This window comes from Mytilus galloprovincialis, chromosome 13 (genome assembly GCF_965363235.1).
Source record: "Mytilus galloprovincialis chromosome 13, xbMytGall1.hap1.1, whole genome shotgun sequence".
NCBI lineage: Eukaryota > Metazoa > Mollusca > Bivalvia > Mytilida > Mytilidae > Mytilus > Mytilus galloprovincialis.
In genome coordinates, this window is record NC_134850.1 from 53,921,844 (window position 1) to 53,930,588 (window position 8,745).

The 8,745-nt window shown below is 33.1% G+C and overlaps 1 long non-coding RNA gene across 1 annotated transcript; it reads right to left on the minus strand.

Annotated features, from left to right (window-relative positions):
* Positions 1-245: 245 nt before the first annotated feature.
* Positions 246-8,471, minus strand: LOC143056401 (uncharacterized). Its single transcript, XR_012972323.1, has 3 exons — positions 8,334-8,471; positions 7,108-7,215; positions 246-405 (listed from the first exon to the last, which is right to left on the minus strand). It is a non-coding gene; the product is annotated as an uncharacterized LOC143056401 (long non-coding RNA).
* Positions 8,472-8,745: the final 274 nt, after the last annotated feature.

Sequence of the window (8,745 nt, forward strand, 5' to 3'; positions counted from 1 at the left end):
TGTTGGAAATATTTTGGACAACCCTCTTATTTACAATATCATTTGATCAACACCTAGTGGTCTTTGGTGGTATCTCGCATAACATTAATAAGGTCTTTTTTAAAAGGCAACTTGAAATTATTGGTCCCATATTTATGTGCTATAGAAAATGTATGGGCTGCTGATCTGCATATATGATAGCAATATATTCTTATGTTTTCAATGACCCCTTATGTCTACACTCCACTTTATAAGATCGAAATAAGTGTTATTCCATATTTTATTGTTTTTTTTTAAAGGTATCATAATTTAGACATAAAGACAAAACTAAGCACAGTGAAAAAAGTCTACTCTGTCCTGTAAAATTTGAGATGTTTTTGTTGTTCAATCTTTGTCACTTGTATGGAAACACTAAATCTTGATAACCTACAACAGAAATATTATCACTTTTATTTCAATTCAATTGTTGCAGTTATCATGCATGTAATAGAGAAAATGATAAATTAGACCAGATCTCCACATTAATAATATCAAAACTAGAGGCTTCAATGAGCCTGTGTCACTCACATGATACTTTTATTTACAATTGATGCATGATACAGAAATTGTCCATACCAACCGTCAGTGTTTACCATACAACACAGTACTTCTATACACTGTCTGTATACAGTATTTGTTAGATTTTGTCCATACCTATCGTCGATGTTTGACATAAAATACAATACTCTTATATACCGTATATCAACAGTATCTGTCTATACCTACCGTCGGTGGTTAACATACAATACAGTCCTCCTATATACCGTCTATCAACAGTATTTGTCTATACCTACCCTCAGTGGTTAACATACGATATAGTACTCCTTTGCACCGTCCATCAACAGTATTTGTCTATACCTACCGTCGGTGGTTAACATGCAATAAAGTGCTCCTATATACCGTCTATCAACAGTATTTGTCTATACCTACCGTCGGTGGTTAACATACAATATAGTGCTCCCATAAACCGTCTATAAACAGTATTTGTCTATACCTACTGTCGGTAGTTAACATACAATATAGTGCTTCTATATACCGTCTATCAACAGTATTTGTTTATACCTACCGTCGGTGGTTAACATACAATATAGTGCTCCTATATACCGTCTATCAAGAGTTTTAGTCTATACCTACTGTTGGTAGTTAACGTACAATGTAGTGCTCCTATATACCGTCTATCAAGAGTTTTAGTCTATACCTACTGTTGGTAGTTAACATACAATATAGTGCTCCTATATACCGTCTATCAACAGTATTTGTCTATACCTACCGTCGGTGGTTAACATGCAATATAGTCCTCCGATATACTGTCTATCAACAGTATTTGTCTATACCTACCGTCGGTGGTTAACATACAATATAGTGCTCCTATATACCGTCTATCAACAGTATTTGTTTATACCTACTGTCGGTAGTTAACATACAATATAGTGCTCCTATATACAGCTGTCTATCAACAGTATTTGTCTATACCTACCGTCGGTAGTTAACACACAATATAGTGCTCCTATATACCATCTATCAACAGTATTTGTCTATACCTACTGTCGGTAGTTAATATACAATATAGTGCTCCTATATACCGTCTATCAACAGTATTTGTCTATACCTACCGTTGGTGGTTAACATACAATATAGTGCTCCTATATACCGTCTATCACCAGTATTTGTCTATACCTACTGTCGGTGGTTAACATACAATATAGTGCTCCCATATACCGTCTATCAATAGTATTTGTCTATACCTACTGTCGGTAGTTAACATACAATATAGTGCTCCTATACACCATCTATCAACAGTATTTGTCTATACCTACTGTCGGTAGTTAATATACAATATAGTGCTCCTATATACCGTCTATGAACAGTATTTGTCTATACCTACTGTTGGTGGTTAACATACAATATATTGCTCCTATATACCGTCTATCACCAGTATTTGTCTATACCTACCGTCGGTGGTTAACATACAATATAGTGCTCCCATATACTGTCTATCAATAGTATTTGTCTATACCTACTGTCGGTAGTTAACATACAATATAGTGCTCCTATATACCATCTATCAACAGTAAATGTATATACCTACCGTCGGTGGTTAACATCCAATATAGTGCTCCTATATACCGTCTATCACCAGTATTTGTCTATACCTACTGTCAGTAGTTAACATACAATATAGTGTTCCTATATACCGTCTATCAACAGTATTTGTCTATACCTACTGTCGGAAGGTAACATACAATATAGTGCTCCTATATACCGTCTATCAACAGTATTTGTCTATACCTACCGTCGGTGGTTAACATACAATATAGTGCTCCTATATACCGTCTATCAACAGTATTTGTCTATACCTACCGTCGGTGGTTAACATACAATAAAGTGCTCCTATATACCGTCTATCACCAGTATGTATCTATACCTACTGTCGGTAGTTAACATACAATATAGTGCTCCTATATACCGTCTATCACCAGTATTTGTCTATACCTACCGTCGGTGATTAACATACGATATAGTCCTATTACATATACCGTCTATCAAGAGTTTTAGTCTTTACCTACTGTTGGTAGTTAACATACAATATAGTGCTCCCATATACCGTCTATCAACAGTATTTGTCTATACCTGCTGTCGGTAATTAACATACAATATAGTGCTCCTACATGTGTATATACCGTCTATCAACAGTATTTGTCTATACCTACCGTCGGTGGTTAACATACAATATAGTGCTCCTATATACCGTCTATCAAGAGTTTTAGTCTATACCTACTGTTGGTAGTTAACATACAATATAGTGCTCCTATATACCGTCTATCAACAGTATTTGTCTATACCTACCGTCGGTGGTTAACATGCAATATAGTCCTCCTATATACTGTCTATCAACAGTATTTGTCTATACCTACCGTCGGTGGTTAACATACAATATAGTGCTCCTATATACCGTCTATCAACAGTATTTGTCTATACCTACTGTCGGTAGTTAACATACAATATAGTGCTCCTATATACTTTCTATCAACAGTATTTGTCTATACCTACCGTCGGTAGTTAACATACAATATAGTGCTCCTATATACCATCTATCAACAGTATTTGTCTATACCTACTGTCGGTAGTTAATATAAAATATAGTGCTCCTATATACCGTCTATCAACAGTATTTGTCTATACCTACCGTTGGTGGTTAACATACAATATAGTGCTCCTATATACCGTCTATCACCAGTATTTGTCTATACCTACTGTCGGTGGTTAACATACAATATAGTGCTCCCATATACCGTCTATCAATAGTATTTGTCTATACCTACCGTCGGTGGTTAACATACAATATAGTGCTCCTATATACCGTCTATCAACAGTATTTGTTTATACCTACCGTCGGTGGTTAACATACAATATAATGCTCCCATATACCGTCTATCAACAGTATTTGTCTATACCTACCGTCGGTGGTTAACATACAATATAGTGCTCCCATAAACCGTTTATAAACAGTATTTGTCTATACCTACTGTCGGTAGTTAACATACAATATAGTGCTTCTATATACCTACTATCAACAGTATTTGTCTATACCTACCGTCGGTGGTTTACATACAATATAGTGCTCCTACAATGTATATACCGTTATTCAACAGTATTTGTCTATACCTACCGTCGGTGGTTAACATACAATATAGTGCTCCTATATACCATCTATCAACAGTATTTGTCTATACCTACCGTCGGTAGTTAACATACAATATAGTGCTCCTATATACCATCTATCAACAGTATTTGTCTATATCTACCGTCGGTGGTTTACATACAATATAGTGCTCCTATATACCGTCTATCAACAGTATCTGTCTATACCTACTGTCGGTAGTTAACATACAATATAGTGCTCCTATATATCGTCTATCAACAGTATTTGTCTATACCTACCGTCGGTGGTTAACATACAATATAGTGCTCCTATATACCGTCTATCAACAGTATTAATCTATACCTACTGTGGGTAGTTAATATACAATATAGTGCTCCTATATACCGTCTATCAACAGTATTTGTCTATACCTACCGTCGGTGGTTAACATACAATATAGTGCTCCTATATACCGTCTATCAACAGTATTTGTTTATACCTACCGTCGGTGGTTAACATACAATATATTGCTCTTATATACCGTCTATCACCAGTATTTGTCTATACCTACCGTCGGTGGTTAACATAAGATATAGTGCTCCTATATACCGTCTGTCAACAGTATTTGGCTATACCTACCGTCAGTGGTTAACATAGAATATAGTGCTCCTATATACTGTCTATCACCAGTATTTGTCTATACCTACCGTCGGTGGTTAACATGGAATATAGTGCTCCTATATACCGTCTATCAACAGTATTTGTTTATACCTACTGTCGGAGGTTAACATAGAATATAGTGCTCCTATATACCAAGAGGGATAACGGATCTGCATCTAGAATTTATCATGCTGCCCTTTTTTTGGATTTTTAAAATTCTTGTTATCTCTCAATTTTTACATTCATCCCAAATAATACAACCGTAGTCAATTAGGAGCAGAACACCCATTGTATTATGTTTTCTTGCAGTTATATAAAAAATCAAAGAGCTGAAGAGCTTTGAGGGAAAAGACGGCCATTGTTTCAATTTTTAGGGGGGTATCTTTTGATAGTCTACATACAAAGAATGAGCAAAAGAACAGCTAGAACATATAGAAAGGCTAACAATAATGAAACTAATTGTTGTTTATTGTTATTTCATTTCCTTAGTCAAGAAATCATCATAGAGACAATTGGGACCAATGAGATCTGCACCTTCTAAATCAAAACATTTGATTAAAGTTGGGAGTTAATTATCTAAAATTCAATTAATTTTAAAACTACTACAATATATTTTAGAATTTTAATTATGTACAACTGAACGGCAGGCTAAGATCATTCTCAATTTTTTGTGACAGTATTCTCAAGAAAGTGAGGACTGAAAAATCTATTCAGTTTTATTTTTCCATTGATAAAGTTCCCAGTTACAACTCTCATCACAGGGATACATGTACTTATAAAATCAAATATGATTGATAGAAGCTGTGTAAAGTTTGTTTCCAGATCCCACATTTTGATATATCTGTAAAATTCATGAATAAATAGCTTTAAACTACAAAAAGCAATATTTTAAAAAAAAAAATAAAAAAAGTAATGACCACTACAATAATTATGTTGGTACGCAAAATTATTTTCTAATTGATGACTACTTATCATATATATACTTAATGTGACATTTTTAGTGTTCAGATTCATTAACTTTCATTTTAGTGGGTAATTACTCATCAATTGAGGTGCTCCTTAATTGGAGAAAGTTTCTAAAATCATAACTTTACAGAAAGAATGAAAACTGCAAAAAGCAACATTTATAATTTTTTTTTTTTTTTTTTAACCATTTCAATAATTATGTTGGTACACAATTTTTTTTTTTATATAGAAGACTACTTATCATATACTAAATGTCACATTTTAAGTGTTCAGAAACATTTACTTTGATTTAAGTGTATAATTACTCATCAATGGAGGTGCTCCTGAATTGGAGGAAGATTCTAAAAACAGAACTTTACAGAAACAATGAAAACTGTCGTTTCTCCCCCCAATCTCATATGTATCCCCATTGACATTGTTTAGCGCCAAAGTTGACCTACAAATTATCTGATTATAGCCTCAGATTAAAGGCATTGCATGTTGGTGTGTGAATGATCTACCCTACAGCAAACGTCATTAGGTTTACATTTAACAAATACGGATTTTAAATTAGTATACAAATACTGTGAATGATTTTTATAATGAATAAAGGATATCCCTGTGTGGCATTCCAACAATGACGTCACTAGGTTAGATATATTTAGAATATTTCGTAATACTGATTTTTCCGGACTGTAAAAGAAACGTATATAGTGTAAGGGAAAGCTCAATATACGATAATTTCACGAGAAACAGAAGGGAAATGTGTAAAAAATATATTTAAAGTCAATCTGTTCTCCTTGTCATCAATTTCAGTATGACATTTTCAGGGAGTTTCCAAACTATCAAAACAAAATGATTGACGTGAGGGAATGATACTCTGGCCAACCCCATTAGGGAATTGACGGCTTGAAGCCGTCTTTCCCCCAAAAATGTATTTAAGAAAGATGGTATATTCTGGATGATATATTAGCACAACCTTGGTCAATTTGATTTCTCCAGTTACTTAGTGGGCTGTCAATTTTGAAACTAATATTTTTTCACATGAAGAATTTTGTAATACTTTAATTTATTATCAAGTTTGGTTGAAAAGTCTGAATAGTTTCTGCTTTGTTCCAGTAATCAAACATTTTGTTTCATTTGCATCTATGAACATGTTATTCATTTTACACCACTCTTTAACCCTGTATAAATCTTCTTGAACATCATCATTTATATTTTCTAGATGTTTCCCCCTGATTTATGAATAGTGGTGTCATCAGCATATACAACGATATAGGTCTGTTTCACAATTTTTAATGCATAAGGGAAGGTCATTTATAAATAGCACAAACAATAGAGGACAAGGTATAGAACATTGGGGAACACCAAATTTTACATGTTGTTGTTCAGAGTTAACATTACAAATGTATACCTTTTGTTATTCAGGTACGACTTAAAAAAACTAACAGTAGTCTCACTAAATCCATACATGTCGAGCTTTATACAAAGAAAGTCATATTTTACCAAATCAAAAACTTTTTTTTAAATCTTAATAAAATTGCTAGGTTTAAATTACCATCTTTCATTTCTTGCAACCATGTGTCAATGATATTAAATAAATGTCAAGCTCAATCCAGTATATATTCCAAGTTATGGACAAATGATAATGCTATTAAAAATACCAAATCATAACCAGTGCTTTTCTCTTTTTCTATTTACAGTATATGACTAGGTAATAATGATTACTTTTTTCAACTATTTTCATACTTTTTTGTTTCCTCTGCTTTTGTATCAAGGGCATAATTGTTTATGGCAAACTAAGCATCTGCATAATCAAACTATTCCTAACTATACTCTACCTCAAATTCTGGAAACTGCAGAATTTTTGTCATAGCAGTCTTATGGTAGCTGAACTATTTCTATTTTTTGTAAATCTGGATTAATAAGTCTTTTGTCACATTCTGGGGCTATAGAAAAAAAACATTACAGAATTATCAAAATTATGTGTGTATAATGTTTGTGTACAGTCATTCAACTAAAAAAGGACAAAAATTATTTTTTGTGTATAAATAAATAATTGTGATTTTAATGTCTTAATATTATAAAAAAAACTTCAAAAGATTAAATTTAAATTATAATCTAAACATGAAAGAGCACATATAAATCAACCTTTTACTCAGATTTATATCTAAAACCAGTTATAACTAGCTTTAATATCTTTGACTTCACAAATATCATCATCTAATTTTACAAATCAGTATTTATTTGGTGGCACTTCCTGCACACTAAGTATGTTATGCCTTAGGTTTAATTTTGATGCAATCACATTTCAGAAGGTACATGTCTTGAACTGTTTTAATGAATAAATTACAGTTTTAAACTCAGTTTAGGCTGACCTGAGGTCAATAGTCTTAAACAATGTCATCAAACTATCAGTTTTACTGTAATATATTGATATTGTGACATTTATGGGAAAGAGCATATGAGTTAGTCATATTGGTCAATACAATGGAAAGTTTATAGCTGAGACTACAATAACACTATGTGTTATACTAGTAGTCTCAGTTTTTAACTATGTTAATGTTAATTATATACATGGCATAATAATTAAATCATTTAAAAAACTATTCCAAAGATTTCTCTCAAATCATGTTTACATTTTTTTAGAGAAGAGTCTGTCTGAAATATATTCAGGGGTAGTCCAAATAATTATGACTTCTTAAAAAGCTATATTATGGGGGAAAGGGGGGGGGGGGGGTCTATTATGTTTTTTTCATACAGGAGGAAGACGTCAAAGCAAAAAAAAACACCAACAAAACAAAATAAAATAATAGCCTGTCAAGACGTCCTTATATCATAATAATTTGGTCTAATTTTGGGATAATACATTTAACTTCCTTTGATGTCGAGGAGGGGACAAGTTTTGACGATTAATTATTCTTGAAACTAACCATTATTATTTCTTATTGTTACTTTGTTCAGTGAGCGCGATGTGTGGTTCTCGAGTTATTTAAAAAAAAAGGGGGGGGGTTGTTACTATATCAAATTTACCCAGTTTGGAGACAATAAATATTTAAAATCTAACCATAAACTCCAATGTTCCTGCTTTTTTTAGCAGAACAAACACGATGGCATTCTCGTCTCTGTTATAATCAATAGTTAACCATTTCTTCTTCCAGGTTATTTCTTAATCAATTATGATTATCAGCTGTCTATCTATTTACCATGTTTATGTTAAACTGGTCCGTAATTCCATCGTAGTGTATCGATAAGTGAACACAACAGGGATCCAGTTTATTAAACGTCTGTAAACCGAGGTATATAATATACAAGGTTCCTGAGTCAGTAACCGTAACTATCACCGTGCTTTGTGCGCATGCGCAAGAAACACCAACAACAAGGATAAAACAGGGTACATAGTTCCGTAATTTCGTATATTTTTCTTATCTTCATACTAAAGAGCTCCAAAAGTAGGCGTGCTTAGGTGCACTGGGCGG